Source organism: Rhinatrema bivittatum, chromosome 2 (assembly GCF_901001135.1).
Source record: "Rhinatrema bivittatum chromosome 2, aRhiBiv1.1, whole genome shotgun sequence".
NCBI classification, from domain to species: domain Eukaryota; kingdom Metazoa; phylum Chordata; class Amphibia; order Gymnophiona; family Rhinatrematidae; genus Rhinatrema; species Rhinatrema bivittatum.
Genome location: NC_042616.1, coordinates 429104249 through 429128588, shown reverse-complemented (window position 1 = coordinate 429128588; position 24340 = coordinate 429104249). Strand labels below are relative to the sequence as shown.

At 41.9% G+C, this 24340-nt stretch overlaps 1 protein-coding gene across 4 annotated transcripts in view; it reads left to right on the top strand.

Annotated features, from left to right (window-relative positions):
• Window positions 1-24340, top strand: part of LOC115084898 (MARVEL domain-containing protein 3-like) — an 89282-nt gene that overhangs the window by 18669 nt on the left and 46273 nt on the right. The window lies entirely within an intron of this gene.

Genomic DNA, 24340 nt, shown 5'->3' with positions numbered 1-24340 from the left:
TGCCCTATTAAAAATGGTGATTGTTCCTAAGCTATTATATAAGCTGCATATGCTCCCTATTTGACTATCTACTGCTGATTTACGGCAGCTACAGTCCATTTTCCAAAGCTTTATATGGGCTGGTAAGAGAGCACGCATTAAGTACCAGATCCTGATGAGCTCTAAGGAAGGTGGGGACTTGGACTTCCAGACTTCCGGAGATATAATGTTGCTTGCCAGATACGTTTTGTGGGAGAATGGCTTTTAGATTCCTACTCTTATTGTCAGCGAGGCTTGCTTACTAATATGTCTGCCCCATGGTCTCCTTTATATCTTCTGCAAGCCAGTCCGCAGACTATTTGGATTGTGGACACCCCAAAAGTGCTTCTTCGACCTTGCTGGTGGGCTTGGTGGTGGCTACGGAAACAATGCAACATAGAGGGCTCCTACTCTTTATTGCTGCCACTAGTGGGAAATAAAGACTTTTTGTCTGGACTCAATTGTAGGCCCTTTTTCCAAGCTTGGGCCCATAATGGTTTGCCATTTATTTTCCATCTCTATGAAGAAAACAGCCCAGTGGTAAGAGAGTTTGCCTCCATGGCTCACGCAAACTACATACCGTCGAAGTACTTCTTTGCGTATCTGCAGATGCGACATTATCTCCACTCCTTTCACTGGACACGAGAGCAATTTCAGCGAGAATCCTCCTTTGCTAAAAACATTTCCCTGTACGTACCAGGATCATTCCAGACGGTGGGTTATGTCCCCCGTCCAGCAGATGGAGTCAGAACAAAAAATTCCCAGGGGAGGTCCCTTATAGCCACGCCTCCCCGGCTCAATCCTCAGTATAGTTCTGACTCCAGCAGTATGCGCTCCACCAAACAGATTCCTGTTCTCACCTTGCGGGTCTCTTCTCAAGCGCCAGGCAGTTCGACAGACCTTAAATCGTCTACTTGCCTTGGGGGCTATTGTGCCGGTGCCGGTCTCCGAACTGGGACGGGGTCACTATTCCATTTATTTCATAGTGCCCAAGAAGGAAGGTACGTTTCGTCCAATCTTGGATCTCAAAACAGTCAACAACTCCCTCCGCGTCCCTCGATTTCGCATGGAGACGCTGCGTTCGGTCTTGGCGGCTGTACATCCGGGAGAATTCTTGGCCTCCTTGGATCTGACGGAGGCATACCTACATATTCCGATTCTTCCTTCCCATCAACGTTATCTTCGCTTCAAGATTTTAGATCAGCACTTTCAGTTCCGGGCTTTACCTTTTGGCCTAGCCACGGCACCTCGAGTTTTCACAAAGATAATGATCGTAGTTGCAGCGGCACTCAGGAGGGAAGGAATTCTGGTACACCCTTACCTGGACGATTGGCTCATCAGGGCGAAATCACAGTCACAGGGAATTCAGGCGGTCGACAGGGTAATTCAGCTCCTCCAGACCCTGGGGTGGATAGTCAATTTTACAAAAAGCAAGCTTCAACCTTCTCAGACTTTGAACTTTCTGGGTGCCCACTTCGACACAAGAGCTGCCATGGTGTTCCTCACCCAAGAGAGGGTGCAGGCTCTGCGCGAGCAGATCATCAGGTTCTTGGCTCTCGAGTTCCCGAGGGCGTGGGACTATCTTCAGGTGCTAGGAACCATGGCCTCCACCATCGACCTAGTGCCATGGGCGTTTGCTCATCTACGACCACTTCAGAGGGCATTGCTTTCCCGTTGGAAGCCAGTGTCCCGGGAATACCAGGTGATCCTTCCAATTCCAGACTTTGCAAGACGCACTCTTGTGTGGTGGATGGACCCCTTGAATCTAGCTCAAGGTGTTTCCCTGCATTCTCCAGACTGGATCATAATGACCACAGATGCCAGTCTCTCGGGCTGGGGTGCGGTCTGTCAGGACAGTGCGATACAGGGAAAGTGGTCGAAGGAACAATCGTCTTGGCCCATAAACCGTTTAGAGGCCAGAGCAGCTCGTCTTGCCCTACGGGGTTTCCTACACCTTCTACGTCTCAGAGCGGTTCGAGTCCTATCGGACAACGCTACCACGGTGGCGTACATCAACCGTCAGGGAGGCACAAGGAGTCGGTTGGTGTCATTAGAGATCGACCGACTAATGGATTGGGCGGAACGTCATCTTCTCCGTCTAGCAGCCTCTCATATAGCAGGCGTCGAAAACGTACAGGCGGATTTTCTCAGCCGACAACACCTGGATCCGGGAGAATGGGAACTCTCGGAGGAAGCAATGGCTCTGATCATCGAACGCTGGGGAGTTCCTCGCCTGGACCTCATGGCAACGGCCAGGAATGCAAAGGCAGCTCGCTTCTTCAGCCGAAGAAGGGAGCACGGTGCAGAAGGAGTCGATGCACTGGTACTTCCTTGGCCTCGACAGTCCCTTCTGTATGTCTTTCCACCGTGGCCTCTGGTGGGAAAGGTCATTCGAAGAATAGAAGCTCATCAGGGTCCAGTGATACTCGTGGCACCGGAATGGCCTCGACGCCCGTGGTTCGCGGATCTCCTCCAGTTGGCGATGGAGAATCCTCTTCGACTGGGGCACCTCCCGCGGTTACTACGCCAGGGTCCAATATTTTTTCCAGAGGCAGATCGCTTCTGTCTTGCGGCCTGGCTTTTGAGAGGCGCAAGTTAAGACGTTGCGGTTATCCTGAACCAGTTATTTCCACTATGTTACGGGCACGAAAGACTTCCACGTCGGTTACCTATGTCCGGGTATGGAAAGTCTTCGAAGAATGGTGTGTCTCCAAGCACATTCAGGCTCCACAGGCTTCAGTGGTACAGATTCTTTCCTTCTTGCAGGCGGGATTGGATCTCGGGCTAGCCTATAATTCTCTCCGGGTTCAGGTGGCGGCTTTGGGGGCTTTTCTTCAGGGGACAGACGGCAGTCTTCTGTCTTCTCATCCGGATATTCTGTGCTTCCTCAGAGGGGTCAAGCACTTGAAGCCTCCAATCCGATCACCTTGTCCTTCGTGGAACTTGAACCTGGTGCTTCGAGCTCTCTGCTCCTCTCCCTTTGAACCTTTGCGTTCGGCTACCCTTAAGGATGTCACTCTTAAGACAGTTTTCCTGGTGGCAATTAGTTCTGCACGACGAATTTCGGAGTTGCAGGCTCTCTCCTGCCGAGAGCCATATCTTCGTTTTTCGCCTGATGGGGTTTCCTTGCGTACTGTTCCTTCCTTCTTGCCTAAGGTGGTCTCCAGTTTCCATCTCAATCAGTCAGTGGACCTTCCTTCCTTTTCTTCCTCAGAATCGGCTGATCTTCGCAAGTTGGATGTAAAGCGAGTCCTATTGCACTATCTGGAGATAACCAATGAGTTCCGGCTCTCAGATCATTTATTTGTTCTTTGGTCGGGACCTCGGAAGGGATGTATGGCTTCGAAGCAGTCCATTGCTCGCTGGTTAAAGGGAGCGATCATAGCGGCATATCTTGGAGTAGGTAAGTCTCCGCCGTTGGTGATTAAGGCTCACTCTCTACGAGGTCAAGCGACCTCCTGGGCTGAGAGTTCTTCTGTACCAATTCAGGAAATCTGTAGAGCGGCCACTTGGAAGTCAATTCACACTTTTACCAGACATTATCGTCTGGACGTCCGAGCTTCCTCTCTCGGACAACTGGGAGACAGGGTTCTTCGGGCAGGGCTGTCCACGGCCCACCCATGATGGGAAAGCTTTGGTTCATCCCACAGTCTGGAATGATCCTGGTACGTACAGGGAAAAGAAAATTATTCCTTACCTGCTAATTTTCGTTCCTGTAGTACCATGGATCATTCCAGACACCCTCCCTTATTTTGGGGGTTTCGTGTTATTGGGGTCATCCCTGCTTACCTGTCTCTAGTTTCAGTCTTTTTCTGTACTTCTGGTACTTCAGACTGTATTTTTATCACAATACTGTTGCAAGTTTTACAGTTTTCGGTTTTTTAGTTACAAACTAGTTTCCAATTTTTAGCCAGTTGGCTTTTTGTTTAGTTCACTTGATCCCTCTGTTTGTATTATCTCTTCTCTATTGGCTTTGATAGTCTGTTACTGAGGATTGAGCCAGGGGAGGCGTGGCTATAAGGGACCTCCCCTGGGAATTTTTTGTTCTGACTCCATCTGCTGGACGGGGGACATAACCCACCGTCTGGAATGATCCATGGTACTACAGGAACGAAAATTAGCAGGTAAGGAATAATTTTCTTATTTGCACCGCATACTCTCGCAACTCTATTAAGGGCTGGAGCACCTTAAGCAGGCAATATGCTATAACCGAGTTCTTAGACGCGCTCGCTGCTTACTGGTCGGCAGTATGAATGTAGCCAGTCACTAAGCCCTATATACAATTCTGTTTCAAGACTTTGCACTGTCACATCCCAGATTTGGGACTGCGCGAATTGCAGTTTAGAATCCTCCTTCATACTATCTGTGATGATGTGCATCGATGTAAAATGGGCCATCTGCCCTCACCGCTATGTATTAAATGTATGCAAGAGCCAGGTACCATGTTTCATTGGCTTTTCGCCTGCTCCAGCCTTGAATCTTTTTAAACTACCGTATTGGAGTTTATCGAGAAATGTATTAATAGACAGCTCCCGAAATTAGGTAGACTCCTTATAGCGGGGCTGAAAGGGACCTTAACACCATGCTTTGTTTCCCATTATCATTTCGGAAGACTTGCTATTCTTTTAGCTTGCAGAGAGATTCTGGCGGGATGGATTGACCCTCTTGCGGTTCCTCAAGTGACTGCCTGGTATCATCGTCAGGTGGCAGCTCTCATGCAACTGGAGCGGATGGACAGTGTAAAGAGTTGCACGAAACCTGATAAGAGATACTGTGAGAGTTGGTCGCGATGCTACCATTTTTTACCTGTGGATATACAAACCAGCCTGGTGGCGGCCGGATACTGGGTGAACTGGCTGTAGTGTGAGTGGATGATATTAGAATTTAGGTAATTTTTGCACATTTAGCACAATGATATATAAATATTTAGGAGGTTGGTTGGTGTGTTAATAATTAAAAACAAAAATAGCTTAGCATGGGTGGCTTTTGCTTTAAACATATGAAACCACCACCTTCATCCCCAAAACATTTCCTCATAAACTATGAGAAGTCTGTACTCAAACTGACCCAGAATCTCCAGTTCATAGGGGCATGAATAGACTCCACCCAGGGCCGAGCCTTTCTGCCACAAGACAGTGGAGAAAATTCAGAACCCCTGCATGGAATTACTTCCCAGACCAGATATCTCTGTCAGTCAATTGCTTGTACGCCTCAGTTATCTGGCTTCTGCCATTCATGTGGTTTTTCACACCTGTTTACATATTTGACATATACAATGGGGACTAAAATTCCTATGGTCCCAATATCTTCAGCCTATGACAATAAGGATAATCCTCTCGGACTCCATGCACAGGGTCATTCAGTGGTGGCTGCACCAAGAAGTGCTGAAAGTAGGGTCCCCCCTTCATGAAACCCCCCCCCCCCAACATTCATTTTCACCACAGACACCTCCACGCAGGAGTCAGGGGTTCATCTCCTTCAATACAAAACTCAGGGCCTGTGGTCTTCAACAGAACAATCCTACCAAATCAGTCTCCTGGAACTCAGAGCAATGAGGTATGCTCTCAGAGCCTTTGCTTATCTACTCAAAGGCCATATCCTAATGATCCACACAGTCAGGTGGCCATATTTTTCGTGAACAAGCAGGGAGGATTGGGCTTCTGGATTCTCTGCAGAGAAGCAGTCTGGATCTGGGAATGGGCGGTGGAGAACTCAGTAACTCTTCATGCTACATATTTGCCTGGAATAGTGAACTCTTTAGCCAACCACCTAAGCAGAGTATTTCACCCACACAAGTGGACTCTAAATCCCTTAGTAGCCAACAGAATCTTCCAGAAGTGGGGTGTTCCCTGGTTAGACCTTTTTGCCACTGAGCACAACCGCAGAGTTAAAAACTTTTGCTTGATCCTCCCCAGCTGCTTAAGAAGAACACAGGATGCCTTCCTTCTCTCTTGGTCAACCGGTCATCTGTATGCCTTTCCTCCGATCCTTCTGATCTCCAGAACAGTTAGAAGTTTCTTCTGGACAAGGCTTGAATGATTCTCATACTCCAGCCTGGTCAAGACAACATTGGTATGCATATCTGGTGCAGTACTCAGAGGACCGATCAATACAAATAGGTCATGCACCAGATCTCCTGACTCAATACGGCGGCTCCCTTCTTCATCCTCTCCACACTTCCCTCAACCTGACTGTCTGGATGTTGAACGCAAAATTTTGCAACAGCTAGCTCTTTCCCTGAGTTTTCAACAGGTCATCATAGCCACTAGAAACCCTTCCACTAAAAGGTATATATTCCTTCAAATGGAAAATATACGTCAAATGGTGCCAGGGCAACCTAGTTTCACCCTTCTTCTCGACACCAAACAAACTCATTGCTTACTTTCTTCATTTCTCACAATCTGGTCTAGCTACTTCGTCCATCAGAGTTTATCTGAGTGAGATAGCTGCTTACCATGACAGAGATTGAGATTTTTCAGTGGCATCCCACCCCTTGGTATCTCGATTCATGAGGGGTCTTCTCAACCTTCAGCCCCCGGTTCAAATGCCACTGGTGCTTTGGGATTTTAACATAGTCCTCTCTGTGCTCCTGAAGCCTCCTTTCGAGCCACTTCAGACTGCCCACTTGAAGTACCTTATGTGGAAAGTGATCCTAGTAGTTATCACCTCAGCTCGCTATGTATTCAAACCCCAGTTTACTTCTCTCCCTATGTAGAGTTTTATCATGATAAAGTGGTGCTCAGAACACACCCCAAATTCCTCCCGAAAGTGGTCTCAGCCTTTACCTATCTTTTTTTCCCCAAACCACATAGTAACAAAAGAGAAGCATTGCGCCACACTCTGGACTGCAAAAGAATTCTAGCTTATTACAAAGGACTCAGTCTTACCAGTGCTGCTCACAGCTATTAGTTTCTTTCAATCTGAATTCACTGGGTGTAGCGGTCTCCAAAGGATGATGTCCAACTGGATCACAAACCTCATTCGTTTCTGCCATGAATCTGTCCACACCACACTACAGGGTCCTGTCAAAGCACACCAAGTATATGCCACGGCATCCTCCATTGCTCATCTCTGACATGTACGCATACAGGACATTTGCAAGGCGACTACCTGGTCATCTATCCACATCTTCACCTCTCACTGCTGCCTAGATCAACTGGCAGCATCTGACAGCAGAGTGGGACATGCAGTATTGTTTCACGGGGTAGCGAAGACAGCCATGTCCAGTGAGGAACTGGGCTAAAAAAAAAATAGAAAAGAGACAAGCAATTGCTCCGCATTGGCGCACAGGGATAGCGTACTACCTGACAACTCGTCGCTGTCTTTTTTTTTTTTTTTTTTAACCAGAGCTTGGAACTCCCAAATAGCATGGCTAATTTAGCTCATGTCTGTCACATAACTTTCAAATTAGCTTGTTTAGCATACAAAGCTTTCAGAACAGGTTCTCCATCATATCTTGCTAATTTCATTACGCCCCATTGAACAAATTATACTTTACATTTAATCAATAAAGATCTGCTTACCATTCCATCACACAAAGAAATCGGAATCAAAACTACTAGAGATAGCTCCTTCTCTTTTTTTGCACCAAGTATCTGGAATTCTTTGCAATTTAGTGTACGTTTGGAAAAAGATTAAATCAAATTCAGGATAAATCTAAAGGATTTTCTCTTCACTCAGTTGTATTAGATTTTTTTTATCTTAATTGTATTATTATTAACTTAGCTTAATTTTATCTGTAGTTTTTCCTTTATTTTGTTTTTTATAGATATATATATATTTTATTGCAACTGTTTTTATTAGTAGTAGTAATGTTGTGTTGACAGCCATTTTTATATATATTTGCATTGCATCCTTTCAGCTGTGATGACTTGAGAGAATAATGTAAGGTGAAACCCTTTAGGTGGTGCTTTTCTTAATTAACATCTCAAAGTCAGGGAGCTATCTCTTGCCTTGAATCCAAAGATTCTACTTTAATCTTTTCTTGCAGATTTGGAACTGAGATGTGGTTTTGATATGATCAACACTATATCATCAGTGAATAACATCATATAGGGAATCCGCCAATTCCTATTATGCTTATATCACAGTTTAATCTTATTTTCTCTACAAATGGTTTAATTGATAGCATAAAGGACAAAAGGAGACAGAAGTAATCTTTGGCTCCTGCCCTTTCAAGATCCAAAATTTTTGAATAATTCTGTTTAATTTTTATATGTGCTTTTAGAAACATTTGATTTGATTTTACTAAGCAAGTAACAAATCAATACATCAAATAAATCAAATTAATCCCTTATAGTATTCTCTCTCTCTCTCTCTCTCTTCCAATCATCTCTCTTTCTTTTTCAGGTCAGCGCTGTCATTTGTATTTAATGAAGAAAGTTGCACTGATGCAAGATAATTGTCAATATCCTAATTTTAAAATGTCTTTAGTTCTCACATAAAACAATCTCTGGGATAGTGCAATGATTGATGCAGTGGAGAATTTTATTGCAGTGCTAGGGAGGGAATGTTATTTTTAGCTGTATGATACTGCCTCATTACCTAGTGAGAGAAGGGAAAAGGGGGTAGGATTTTTATTATTGTATTTGTTATGCTGTATAGATATTTTGCACTGTGCTTTGTATAAAACATTTTAGGTCCTCTTTTTTAGGGGTAACAGGCAGCATGTAAATTTGAAATTGAAGTATCACATTAAGACCAGGAGCACCACAGTTCTCTGCAGCAGGGAGAGGAGCCAGGACTGAGGGGCTGTAACTGGCAACTTTTAGTGGCCTCAGATCAATGTGTTTTGTTATAGGTGACTGGGGGCTTAGATCAAGGCTGCAGCACAAGTTGTTTACCCCTGCCTACCACCCCTTGGAGAAAGCTGGGAAGCACAAAGGAAAAGGGGGAGGTACCAGGAAAGCCAGTGTTTGAATCCTGTTTCTCTCACTGACCTTGGGCAATGTTGTCACTCTTTATTGCCTCAGGTGCAAACTTAGAGCCTCATTTACTAATCATTTTTCCCATAGACACAGAATGGGAGGAAAAGCCTTATTTTCCTAGCGTGTAGCCAGATGGACTCAGGAGCAATGGGTATTGTGCTCGCCTGATAGCAGATGGGAGACTGTGTCAGATTTAAGCCTTGTTTACCAAGGCCCTTAGAATGATTGTAAGCCCTCTTGGGCAGGGAAATACTACACCATCTGAATTTGTAACCAACCTTGAACACGGATGTGGAAAAGTGAGTAATTGAAAAACCCCAATATAAGAGGAGAGAAGATGGTATGGAAGACAAAATTAAAGGAAGGAGGGGAGGAGCCAAGATGGCGGCATGAATGTTGTGTGAATTCATCGCACCGGTTGGACTTTGTTTAACTTTGATTACCTGTTTTAATGTCTCTGAAAAGAAAGGGAACGGTTAGGGAATTTCCCTCCAAGGCCTCTCTGCTCTCTGGGCAGCATTCGATCACAGAATTTGCGGTTCCTGCAATGGAAGCTGGGGCTGTGGAGGTCTCCATGGGTGATTCTGGCGAAGGAGCATTGTGTTTGCCCAGGGAGGAGTTGTCGCGCAGCCCCTCGAACACTCGCTTGCCGCCGGTGTTTCGGAGGTCTCCTATCATGGCAAATGTGGCACCGGTTGATGAGGTCATCGGAACTGCGTTTGCTTCGGAGAAAGTCGCTGCTGGTGTTGGCTTTTTGGCTGTTCCATCATTGGCAGGAGAGAGTCCTGGACCAAGTGGTTGTCAGCATTGCCCTTTTGTTGTGAGATCTGCGAGTGGATGCTGAAGGGTTGTTCGCTTTGCTGTCTGGGAGTGCTTCTTCGTTGTAGTTACATTTGGATCCCGCTCAGTGTTTTGTCCTGCCCTTCTACACTGGTGGTTTTAACGTTAGATGCTACTTGGGATTTAATGGCCAATTTTGCTTTGTCCTTTACTGCCTGCTCTAGTAAGGTAAACAAAATCTCCTCCAAGTTGGAAACTCGTCTACTTCTGTTTGATAACAAGATTCCTTGTGGAGGAATAAGGCCTGATGTTAAGCTGATGATAAACAGTTGGTTAATGCTTCTTTAATTAAGGAATGGGAAAGCTTGTTGGAGAGTGGAATATATTGAGAATAATTTCAGACAGTTAATATAAGATTCCTAAATTTTCCTTGTTGTGTGGGTGAACAACCTTGAGGAACTTTGAGGAAATACCTGACAGGAATTTTGCATATTCCTCCAGATAAGGTTCCTCCAATTAATACGTTTTTTATTTTTTGCCTTTTCATTCTCCTAATACCTAGGAAGTGGTTGCCCATTCATCTATAGAATTTAATAACTTAACTGCTATGTTGGAATCTTTTCTCAAGACATTATTGAAAGAGCTACGTTACTGTTTCCTTTATTAAAGAATATGATGTTTGTTTATTTAAAATATTTGTTACTCGCCCTTCCTACATTCAGGGGTACAAAATGCATTCAAAATTTAAAACAATAATACAATAAAATCCTCATACAGTCACTTCATTAAAAACATAAAGACAAAGGTGTAGCATACGGGAATATTAAGGTGAAATACTTATCAAGAATAGGCTGTTTGGCATAGAAATGTTTTTTATGCCTTTTTGAAGAATTTGGGCTCTTTTAGTAGTCTGATTTCAATTGGAAGGGAGTTCCAGAATAAGGGTCCTGCTATCGAGAAAGCTCGTTCTCTAGTTTCCTTCAAATGTGCAGTTTTAGGAGAAGGAATATCCAGTAGGCCCTGACTAAGATGATCTTAATAATCTTGCTGGGGTATGTATTTCAATTCTATTTCAAAAATTCTAATATTCCTTATCTTGGTCAAACAGTCAGGGGTATTCCTGATATGGCAAGGGTTACAGAAGAAATGGCTTCTTGGCTTTCTGTCAGGAAGTTAGGGCTCTTGGAACTTCCTTCCTATTGAGGTATCCTTGCAAATGTGCAGTGAAATTTAGAGCATACTGTTATTTTGTTTTATACAGGAACAACTTCGGGCTTTTCTAGATTCTAGGCAGTCTATTGGACTTTCAATATATTAGATTTGAGCGTCCAAGGTCTGTAAATGGTAATGCTACAGGTTTATTCATGTAATTGCTGTTTCTTGGTAAGATATATATTTCATTTTCTTTTTCTCCCTTTTTTCTGTTCATCCCCCACAGTTTTTTGTGGTCATTAAGTTGAGAGATCTGAGATCACATAGGTGAACATTATTGCTAGTTTCCTTATGGTTGGGTATTATCACCACTATAATTTCTATTGTATGTGATCTCATTGTTGCTGTGCAAAGATGATTCTTTGTATTTGTTAAAAATATAATAAATATGGGGCGATCCAAGATGGCCAACAGGACCGGATGTGTGTGACTTGGGCTCCGAGGGTAGTGAATTTTAGTGGAAAATGCCGCATTCCGCAAGGAAAAGGAGAGCTAAAGAGAGAGAAAGTTTGGGAGCAGTATCGGAGGGTCGAATCCAGGGCCCAATGGACTCACATGTAATACGGGAGCAGAAACCAGATGGTGGCTTGCAGCGGGGAGAGCAGGTGGAAGAGGAAACCACCTTCCCACATGAGCTTCAGACGACCTTATCCCCGGTTTTTCAGATGCCCCCAGAAAATCCCACGGCCTTACGTGAGGTGGACGGGAGCAGCCTGCTTCAGAAGAGTGAGAGCGAAAACACCGGAGGCTCATCGGAGGATGAGGAAGGTAGAGGAGAGAAACAGCTGACGCTGCACTCAAACGCAGAGACCGGCCTGGGAGACGCTGAAGGCTGTACGGAACAGCCTCCAACAAAAAGGAAAGTACTTTTTAAATTACGGTACCTAAAAAGAAGGAATTAGTAAAACTGGAAGCTTTTTCCCTAGAGAAAATTTGGGAAGCTGTGCAAACAAGTCAATGATAATCTCTTCAATCAAATTAACTCGTTGGCCTGTTTGATAAATAATACCATGGAAAGAGTTTGTAAGGTAGAGGATGAACTGAGAACACAAAAGGTTAAAATTGAAAAGGTTGAGACGGACATAAAAGAAATGAGAAGTCTTCAATGTAATATAATCAAAGAAAATACTATTCTGATGAATCATAAGGAAAATCAAATAAAAGGAAGAAATTTACAATTAATACATTTCCCAAAAGACCCTTTGGTGACCCCATGAGATATGTGGAGACAATATCTCTTACAAATATTGAAGGTTCCTGAGGCAGCAATTCCCCCCAACATCCAGGGTCTATTATATATCTTTCTTTAAGAACAAAGAGAAAGAAGGGGAAAAAGACTTTCAAGTGTTGACTCTTGTGATACCAGTAGTATCAGAAACTCCAGGATTGGATATAACAAATATAATTGAAACATCACAAATGGAGCAAGTGAAGCCAGCGACATTGATAGTAACGTTCCTCCTTGAATCTGATAGAGATTGGATTTTAAGATCATACTTTCGAAATCGAGCTGAATTATTCTTGGGGTTAAAAGTTGGGATATTCCCAGATTTGGCTAGATGCACCCAGCTTAGAGAAGGAAGCAGTTCTTGAATCTGAGATCTCAAGTTCAAAAGTTGGGAGCTATGTATATTCTAAAATACCCATGTAAATGTAGTATAAAATATAGAAATATCTCATATATATTCTTTCAACCTGAACAGTTAGAGAATTTTTTTTAAAAGTACTCTCTTGAGATATTAACATTTTCTCCACTGTTGGAAGGCTAAAAGTACTAAGAGCTTTCAGTTGGATCCGTATAGAAATATATAATACTCCTGTATAGGACCTGTCTTTTCTTTTTATACAATAATGTATTTCATAAGGTTGAGTAAAGAATCTCCCCCTAGATGAGGACTTTAAAAACATAATGATATAGGAGAGTATTTGTATTGTGTTTATAGCATTTACTGTAAAATGCTTTCTACACAAGATTGTTTTCTTGATGTGCAAATTGAAAATTGATAAAAAATTATATATATATATATATATATATATATATATATATATATATATATATAATAAATATAAAGTTTAAAAAGGAGGGGAAAGCAATTTGAGGAGGCTTTTTCTCTGATTTGTGAGACAGGGAGCACCCTTATAAACTCTCCTGTGCCAGCAGCTGAGACTGTCTTATTGTCCTGCTCCAAGCCCATCCCCTTGCTTGAAGCAGGATGATAGGATGGTGCACTTTGGGTGTCCTGTCAGGAGATCTCCATTTGGGATCTAGGACAATTCTCAGACAGGATATGATGAGACTTTTAAGGGCAGGGAAGGTGATTCTGTTCATGTTGGGCATTCTATGCTGACTTCCTATTTAAACTGCATTTCCAGAAAGAACCCAGCTGAGGCTACTGTGATAAGGGAGGAGGTAGTACAAGTATGTAGACCATATAAAAATGGTTGTATGATGTGCCAAGCAGGGTTTAGATGTGAATTTTAACTGCCGTGGGGGGGCGCTGTATCCTAATCCTGCCCCATCTGCCAATTTAAGGTCTTTATTTTTGTCAGTGTTTGAAGAGTACATTGTTCCCTGCAGCAAGGATTTTTGCTAGGTTGGAGAAATGGAGGAATGACAACTAAACTTACAAAAAAGAAAAAAGAAAAACCAAGGCCTCCTGAATCTAAGATAGCCATGGGCACTAGCTCTTCATCGGAGGTACTGGTTAGTGAAACCCTGGTAACAACAAAGACTTCTACAGTGGTTAAAGTGCTGGATGGAGTAGCCTAGTGGTTAGAATAGCAGGCTATAACCCAGGGGAACCATGGTTCAAATCCCGCTGTCACTCCTTGTGACCTTGAATAAGTCACTTTACTCTCCATTGCCTCAGGTACAAAATTAGTTTGCAAACCCTTTGGGGTTAGGGAAATACCTGTAGTACCTGAATGTAATCCACTTTGATCTACACTCTGAAGTGCCAAAAAGCTGAATATAAAAATCTAAATAAATATAAAGTTTGAGCAGCTGTGTGCCAAACTTGAAGAATTTTCTGCAGCTATAGCTAGCTTCAATACAAGGGTGCATATCAGACTTAGGGGATGATTATTATTATTAATTTATTGGACTTTATACACTGCTTGTAAAGTTATCCAGGCAGTTTACAGAATAAAATACATATATAGTATGAGCAAAAGTTAAAACAAAACATTAGAAACCATCTGCATACAATAAAACACAAACAGAACATCAGCAACTAGTAGAGCCAAAACTGTCTCTATATTAAAGGTTCATCTTGCAGGGGTTAATTGTCAAAAGCCTGTGAGACTAGCCAGGTCTTTATTGTTTTCTGAAACTTCCGGTAGTTGATTTCTGCCCTTACATCCATTGGTAGGTTGTTCCATAGAAGAGGTGCTTGATATAAAAAAGAACTTTCTCTTGTAGATTCTTGTCTAATAACAGGGGGGGGGGGGGAATAGAGGAAGCCCTTTTGAAAGGAATGTAGAGACCTCGAGGGGAGTAAAGAATGAAATGTTTTGAGAGATAAAGCAGAAATCCAGAATGTAAAGAGTGAAATATAAGACAAAGAGTTTCAAACTTTATTCAACACAATACAGGAAGCCAGTGGAAAGATTGAAGTATTGGTGTGACATGGTCGGACATCTTCAGACAGTAAACAGTTTTTTCTGCTGTATTTTGAAGGACTTGAAAACATTTTAGATGATAAGATGGCAAGCCCAAAAGCAGAGAACTACAGTAATCAAGCTATGAAATAATAAAAGCATGTACAAGCAATTTCAGATCACAAATATCTAGGAGTGGATGAAGACGTGGAATGTTTCAAAGATAGTAAAATGACTTTTGAATAGTATTGGAAATAAAAGGAACCATAGACAGCTTTGAGTCCAACAATATGCCCACAGGCCGATACAGTAAGGACGCGTTAGAAAGAGTGCGGCAGTGCCGGGCGCACCCTCGTTTGCCGCACGCACAGTCCGGATCACATACCGCTCGATACAGTATTTAAATTAGACACAAATGCAATCCGCGTCCAAAGCGCGTCCATGAAGCGCAATCCATTTTACTGTATAGAGCGCTATACAGCGCTCTATACAGTATCCTGGGTGCGCTGGTACCTGTCATTTCAAATGTCAGGTACCAGGAAGTGGATGGTTCTCCTATGCTCGGGCATCGGGGATTGCCAGTCCTCTCTCCCCCCCCCCCCCTCCCGAAGCAAGGGGCAGGGCGAAAATCGACTCGACATGTTATTAAAGCAAATAGAAATTGTAACAAATGTAAACTTACTGCATGCTTCCAGCAGCCCCAGTCCTCTCTCCCTGCCTCCCGGGGGCAGCGGGCGGCGAAAGCGGCTTCCAGCAGCCCCGCCGGTGAAGGTGCATGGGCCGCTTTCACCACCGGCTGCCCCCGGGAGGCAGGGGAGCCGCGGTGGGCGCCTCGGGAGGAGGGGAGAGAGGACTGGGGCTGCTGGAAGCATGCAGTAAGTTTACATTTGTTACAATTTCTATTTCCTTTAATAACATGTCGAGTCGATTTTCGCCCTGCGCCTTGCTTCGGGAGTGGGGGGAGAGAGGACTGGGGCTGCTGGAAGCCTGCAGTAAGTTTACATTTGTTACAATTTCTATTTGCTTTAATAACATGTCGAGTTGATTTTCACCCTGCGCCTTGCTTCGGGAGGGGGGGAGAGAGGACTGGCAATCCCCGATGCCCGAGCGTAGGAGAACCAGGCCACACCATGTTACTCGCTTGCTCCAACCCACCGACTTATTTGACCGGAGCCTGCCTATTGCTGTCACATCCCTCTAATGCCAGGGTAAGGGTAGGCGGTAAATTAGCGGGTTAAAATCGCGGCAAAACGGTTGGTTAAATAGGCGATTAATCGGGCCGCACGTTACTGTATGGGAGGGAATAGCTAATCCGATCGTTTACATTTCATATACATGCCGCGGGCGGAAAGGGATACTCATCGATTTAAAGAAGCGGTAAAGATTGGTAAAAACGGATAGTGAATCGCGGGTTAGACAAACACGGCCAAATTGTGGGTACAAAGTGGGTTAGAAACAGGGTAACCGCGGCCGCGCTTTACTGTATCGGCCTGCAAGTGAGGAGACAGCATCTTTGAGAACAATTGGATGCTCTGCATAATGGGCTGAGGAAATTGATAAGAATTACATTAGGGGATCCAAATGGCTTCTGATTTATTGGGATTAAATTTCAACTTATAATCATGAAACCAATTTTCCACAAGATCCAGACGATTGTTAAAGGATGTTAAAGAAAAAGATTCTTTTGTGTCAATGAATGCTGCAGTCTGAACGTCAGCGGCCTATAAAGAGGGCCTAAATCCACAATTCTTGAATAAAGGTTGCTAGAGGTGAAAGAAAGATGTTGAAAAGAAGATTGGAATAGAAAAAACTTGCAGAACACCTACAGAGAGTTGTTTAGGGGTTGATAACGGCTGGTTTCATTCCACTTGGAATGACAGATTTATTTTATTAAAGAGCTTTTATATACCGATAGCCGTTTGCACATTGTATCGGTTTACAAGAAACAGTGATTATATATCGTAACATAACATTTACATGGAACAATTGGTAGTATATATTGTTAACAGAAACCTGGTTAAATAAATTATCTAAGTCAACCTGATGAAATAAGCTGCTAAAGGGGGAGGGGGGGGGGTTAAGAGAAGAGGTAGCAATTTATATTTAACAGAAAAATAAGTAACTTAAAATAACATGATTAAACATATGTGATAAATTATGTACAGGTAGTAGCATATATGCTTAAAAGAGAGATAATTAAAAAAATTAAATTAACTTGGTAAGTGAGAAAATAATAAGTGGTAAGCGAGGCGGGTTAACAAAAGAGGGTTAAGCTGGGCGCAGGGGGAGGGGAGGGCAGGGGATAGATCCTACAGGCAGGGCTGAAACCAGGCTAGTAGAATGTCCAAAATCCCAATTTCTTGTAAACGACTGAGAGTCATGGCTGATGGTGTCAAAGACCACATTCACCAGTACACAATCAGCCCGAACTTTAACCTCATCAGTCAACACTAACAAAGCAGATTCTATACTGTGTCCTTTGTGGAATTCAAATTGTGAGGGATGGAGAATATTTGTCTTAGAAACAGTCATTTAATTGGTCAAACACCATCTTCTCAATGATTTTAGACATTATGGCCAGATTAGATACTGGACAATAATTTGCTGACACAGTCAGGTCCAGCGAAGACTTTTTTAATAAGAGAGAAGACTCTTGTCAGCTTAAGTTGAATAGGAAGTGAGCCAGTGGTCAAAAAGGAGTTTACAATTTTAGATAAATCCAGTTTCAAATTCAACAATTTTGATAGCATGGGATCTAGTTTTGACATGGTAAGATGCGAGGCGTTAAGCATTACGTTGATTCCCACTGCAGAGGTACTGCAGAGTGAGAATCTGATTTGGCTATCTTAAAATCATTACAGGTAGAGGAAACCTTGTTTGAAAGATAGTTGGCAAAACTGTCTGCAGAGCAGGAAGAGTTCTTCTTTAAGAGAGGAGACGGTTGATTGGCTAACTGAACATTTTTTTTGGAATAGCTGCTGGGGGTGGCAATCTGCTGCTTTTATTTTATCAGAGATATACCTTTTCTTAGCAAGTACAATTTCATTTTGATGCTGTCTATTAGCTTTGATCCATTGTGACTTAGCTTCAGGAAGTTTCTTCTGCTAGAGTCTCTCATAATGACGAAGTTGCCTTTTCAGAGTTCTCAATCCTAGATGAAATCATGGATGAGAAACTCAATGCATAACTGAGAGTTGTGAAAGAGGGGCAACCTTATTGATGGCAGAAATTAACACATTGTTCTAAGAGTCAACTTTTACTCTCCAGAGAAAGAGAATCAAAGTCTGAGGGAAATGCATCCAGTTCTGATGGAAACGCGCATGATTGCATCCAAAGTCACTAACCTAGCTGATCATATGAGCCATTGTGAAGAAACATTAGACAATCTGGAGAACACAGGTCATGGTGAAATAACATTTTTGCTTCATGGTTCTGCCAGAAAATATAGCTGAAAATGAGTTCCGTGGCTTTTTGAAGTCTGGCTCCCGCAAGAACTAAAATTAGGAGATAGAGTGCGTCCAAAGAATTGTGCCTAAGCGGAACACTGAAGCACAACCTAGAGTGGTTGTCACATGTCTGCTCATCTTCTCCCCTTAAATTGACAATTCTGCAGGCTATCCAAAAGGTGCGACTTTTAAATGTGGAAGGTAAACAAGTTTAAATCTTCCGGGACCACTCGGCCAAGGTAGCCCTGAAGCACAAGGAGTTTTCTCCCATTTCTCCAAACTGTTTTGAGTCCAAAATCCGATTCTCACTCCAGAACCCAACTAAACAGGGTGATATACAATGTTGAGGCAAAAATATTTGGATCCCTTATAATGTTTATACCTTTCTAAATAAAATAAGGGCAGAACATACAGCGTAAATGCTGGTGTTTTTGAAGTGTCTCCAGACTCTGCAATAAAGGAATATTTGTTTATGCTGCTAAAGACCTCTTTTGTCTTTTTTTTTTTCCCCCCCTTTTGCTTTATTTTGTCTGCAGCCAGTAATTGGGAAGATTACTTTGTTTTATGTAACTGCTACTGCGACCGAAACCATCTCTCAGGATTTTCATTTTATTACCACACTCGTTATTATATACTGGCCTGCGAGAAAGTTGCATTGCTTTGAGCTGTCTCTTTAGTGATGAGTGAAATTTTACCAGCAGATCTCTGAGGGGGAAGTCCTGAGAGCAGCGAAAGGCATCAGATTTTATGCACTGGCTGGTGTTTGGTGATAGTTCACATTCTTTGATTGCATGCTGTGTGATCCCTTTTCAATCCTGGACTGTTCTTCATATGATGATATCCTCAAGCTGCTATCGCCAGAGGGACTGTTTCACTTTGCATGCTACTGAACTGTGCTTTGGGTAGCATTAGCTGCAGACGTTCTCTCACCAAAGACAGTGGAAATACTGTCCTGTAGTGGTCACTTTATTTTTTTTTCTTGTTTCTCCTTTCTTCTATTTACTTTATCCTTTCTTGCAGGAAAATATTAGCAGGTTGCTATATGGTTCTTTTGGTTGTCATTATATGTTGGATTGATATTTGATAAATTAGATGGGGGGTTGTATGAATTTTTTTTCTTTTAGTGGGGTTGGGGGGTGGCCTACCTTAATACTGGGGCATAAATTGAGTTATTTGATAAGGATAGAAGGAGGGAATGGGAAATCAGGGTGGGAGGGGGAAGGGACAGGGAAAGGGGTTTTTTTTCAGTGGAGAGGGCAATTTTTTATTGGCATGGATATTGTTACTTGAAGAAAGCATTGAAGTCCAGCCTCTTAATATGCTTTGGGTATAATGGGGAAGCCTTAGGCTAGGGTGGAGTTTCCCTGAATTTTGAGTAACTATGTCTCTTCAAATACTAGGTGGAAGGTATTTGAATGAGTAATAAGGATTTACAATTAATTTCCTGGAATGTAGCTGACCTGGGTTCTCCAGATAAGAGATCCAAAATCCTCCGGGCTCTGTCCAGATATGGAGCTGATGTTGCTATGGTCCAGGAAACACACTTCACTGATGCAGAACATAGCAAGCTGAAACAATAGTAGATGAATGAAGTAATGCGGACCTTCCCTGGTACAAGAAGGGCAGTGGTGGCTATCCTGTTTAGTCGGTGAAAATCATTCTCAGTTGAACAGGTTATATCTGATCCAGGGGGATGCCTTTTGGTTGTTCGAGGCAAATTCATGAGGGAAAATATTTTACTATGTAATGTTTATGAACCCAACTGTTATGACCATTTTTTTTTTCAGACACTGTTACAGAAACTTGAAGCATTTGAGACTGATCCCATTTTATTTAGGGGCAATTTAAATATGGTTTATGATCTGACACTTAAATTTAATATCACATCTCTTATGTAGGTGATTAAATTTACTGGACACTTGGAGGACTCTGCATCCTCAAGAATGAGGCTATACACATGTCTTCAGTATGTACACCACAATCTAGAATTGATTACTTTTAGTATCTCTAGGGTGACTGCAGCTCAGATATTGAAATCTCTGATCATGCCATGATCTAGATTGACATACAGTGGTGGAATGATGGGATAGGTATTAGGTTCTTGAGATTTCCGACATTTATGTATAAAAACGCTAGTTTTCAAGATTATTTAGTCAAAAAATGGAACGAGTTCCAAAAGCATAATCAGTAATGTAGATCTTCACCTGCACTCTTCTGAGAGATTGTGAAAGCAGTCATGCGAGGTGAAATTATTGCATTTGAGTAAATATAGGAGAGAGCTAGATGCCAGACTATTTAAATTAGAAAAGGAGGTCAAGCGGAATAAAGAGAGATTAGCAATTGAATGGCCGGTAATGGCCAAAGCTAATTATCTAGCACCCCAAGTGGCATTGAACGCTCCTCAACGTGCCAAGAAATCACTATTCTGTTCTAAATCTAGATTATTTCAGTTCAGAAGGAAATTAGGCAAAATGCTTGCTTCATTAATTAAGCAATGGGAAGGGTTAAATTTATTTCTATGATTAAAGATGATGAGGGTCGTTTAGATAACTCTACAAAACAAATACAGGCAGTGTTTAAAATGTTTTTTTTCATTACACTAGGGAGGATTTTAACCCAAAGACAGCTGAGCAGTATTTGAATGATATACAGATGCCTTGGTTTAATTATTCATAGTTTGAAAAATCGAATGCCCCTATCTCTCTACAAGAAATACAATGGGGGATCCAGCAAGCTAAGCTCTGTAAAGCCCCAGGCCCAGATGGATTTGGGAGAGAATTCTACAAGTTGTTGCAAAGCAAAGTTGCTGTTACAATGATTGACATGTATAATCATATTATTGAGGCAGGTCAATTTGTATATAATAATAATAAGGCATTAATTACATTAATACCTAAAAAAGGCAAGGTAATCCAAGGTCTTATAGGCCAATTTCACTTCTAAATTTTGATTTCAATGTCGTGGCTGCTCAACTGGCTTTCACTCCCTGAATTGATACTTGATAGGTCTGGTTTGTGAGAAATAAATATTCAGTAACCAATATGTGGAAAGTACTATTATCCCTGATGGCTGGAAAGCTATCAAATACTTCCTCTCTATTAATCAGTTTTGATGTGAAAAAAGCTTTTGATCGCATTAACTAGCAATGAATGTTTTGTGTATTAGATAAAATAGAGGTTCAGGGGCTTTTTCAAAAAGAAGTGCATTTATTATATTCAGACCCAAAAGCTGCATTATTTAATTTATTGAGTACAAACTGAGAATTTGACCTTCAGAGAGGCATGTGTCAGGGATGTCCATTTTTGCTTCTTTTTCTTCTCTCTTTGGATCTGTTTTTGAGGAAAATACATTGTTCTAGGGATATAGATAGTGTTAAGTTGGGAAGCCATGGATGATATATTAATACATCTTTAAAAAAAAATATCTAAAAACGTGGCTGTTTTACAAAGTCTACATTGACAAACATCACAACATCCAAACACCCAACAGAACTACCAACCAAATCCACGAAATAACTTGTCACCAACCAGCACCAAACAAATCCTTCTCACTCAAAAATGATTTTTTTTCTGGACTATAAAAAAGATTAACTTTTCGTTTATAATATGTATCCTGTTATACCTTAATTCACAATTGTTAAGAAAATACCTTTTGAAACTTGTAAACCGTTGTGATGGCTTCACCGAATGACGGTATATAAAACTCAACAAATAAATACATAAATACCTTTAACTGATCCTGGAAGGTTTTTTGGCCCAATTGAGTAGATTTTCCTGATTTGGATCTTTCTCTGGATTAAAGTTAGATTTAGATAAATCTGAGGCAGTGATGACTCATAATATTGTGAAATTAACTAGGGGCTAGTGCCTCTCCAATATTTGGGGATTGTGCTTCCCACTGACTTAGACACTATATATATATATATATATATATATATATATATATATATATATATATATATATATATATGGAATGTCCCACCCTTATTTGTATATTTAAGATGATCCTTTTTCCTAAATGGCTTTATCTTTTACTGTTGCTACCTATTCGTATTTCTAAAAAGTATCTTAAATCAATCTGTCAAGTGGTGTCTAACTTTCTGTGATGGGGAGAAGGTCAAGGATAGTGGTAAATCACCTGATGTGGGGGTTGGAGAGAGGAGGTTTAGATTTTCTCAGTCTAGACCAGGGGTGGGCAAGTCCGGTCCTCGAGGGTTGCAAACCAGTTGGGTTTTCAGGATACCCCTAATGAATATGCATGAAATAGATTTGCATACAACTGAGGCAGTGTGTATGCAGGTCTTTCTCGTGCATATTCATTAGGGGTATCCTGAAAACCCGACTGGTTTGCAGCCCTCGAGGACCGGACTTGCCCACCCCTGGTCTAGATGGTCACATCTTAGCCTGTTTGCTGTGTCTCATTAGAGACTGGCCTTTTATACGGATGTCTACACCCCTCTGGAATTTGACAAACACTTGGCCTGTGCTTCACAGCTAAGTTGTTTTTTTGCATGCTTAGGTCCGAATGCTTCCCAAGTTTTTAAAAGCCAATATGATTTTCTTACCTTTTCAGAAAGCTTGAAGGTACTCATGTGACAGACTAGGCCATGCTTCTGAGATATCCTCCTACAAGGCCAATACAGAGAAATTTGGATTTTTCTCTGGGCATACAGCATAAACCTTTTACTGATTGGGCTCTTAACGGAATATTACAAATCCAAAATATAGTTACTGAGGAAGGGATCATGCAGTCCTTTCAAAATCTCCAGCATACTTATGGAGTGGATCATAAAACCTTCTTTGCATATTTCCAGTTGAAACACTATCGGGCTAATTTTAAAACGAATGTGCGATACACTAATTTAAAATCGTGTGCGTGTATGTTTTAAAACGAACCAACTATGTGTAAGTATGCTCCTAATTTTAAGAGGTTACGCTATCACGCGCCTTCCATAGGACTTGTTGGCACTGATGCGCGTATGTAGATGGATTTTAAAACATGCTCGTGTGAGGGACAACCCAGTTTTTCCAATTAGTCTACCAGTTTGCCCAGTTAATATCAATGTCTTCCAGGCTTCTCCATTTCTTCATCCTGAAAGGCCTAAAACTCGAGATCTAAAGACTTGCTTCTCATCTGGAGCAGCAGTAAATTTATGCAGATAACAAGCCGATGCACGCCACGGTCTCTCTGGTTTTAAAATTTGGAGTTAGGTGTGTAACTGTTGGCCCCACCTCAGCACGTCCATGCTACACCCCTTTTCCGCCTTCTTATTTTTGTCATGTATGCCGGTATATACACACTTACTTTGCAGCTTTTTAAAATCCATCTTACTCACGTGTGGCCCACATAGGTGCGGTGTGTGGGCATTTTTTCACAAGCAACTCTTTTTTAAAATCTACTTCTAAGTGTAGCTGCTCCAGCGTTAGAGAACCTGGCTAATAATTTTTGTATCCAATTAGAGGACTGTTTTAAAACTGAAGAATTGGAGAGGATATCAATTTCTGTTCTATACAAATCAATACTTGCATTCGTTCCTCAGTTTGATTATGGATCTTTATTAGCTAGGTGGACAAAGGAGCTAGCAACTAATGCCAGAGAAGCACAAGTGCATTCTAATTTTAAACATATCCAGGATATTTTGTTGTGCTGCTCTGAGAGAGATCAATATACATTTCAGAAGAGGGTGTATTATTCCCCCTCCTGGGCATCTCAGGCTTAGTGTTCTGATAATGTCAGAAATGTAATTGTGACAAGGGTACATTAAGTTGCCATTTTTGGCCTCATATAGGAATTCGTAAATTTTGGGATAGACTCCATCATTTCTTGAATCCGTTATTGGTCAGGAGATTAACTTTACACCAGAGGGGATTATCTTTGATGTATCAACCTCTTTAAGGGTAAGGGGACAGGGCACCAATATCCTCCTTCAAAAAGCATTTTTATTAAGAAAAAAGTCATCATTGGGGGTCTGGATGTCATCCAAGGCCACCCCTCCCACCCCCCCTTTTGGGCATGGAGGAATACTTTTCACCAGTTACTGATAATGGGAAAAGTTGGCGTCCTTGCACTCTTTCCAGTGCCAAAAAACGTTCATAGCTGTATGAGGTGATTACTTACAGATCCTTCCCCCAGAATTAGGAATTATGTCATAAATGATCTAAGACTTTAAACATCTCTTGTTTGAAGACCACCATGCTATATTGTCTATACTATTTTCTTTTTTAGTCTACAGGGTTGGTTTTTTTTTTTTTTTTGGAAGAAATGGCTTATATATGCCCTTGCTTTCTGGCTGTGGTGAAGGGGGGAGGGGAGGGATTTTGCTGCTGACTGTTGTATTATGGATATTGCACTATATAG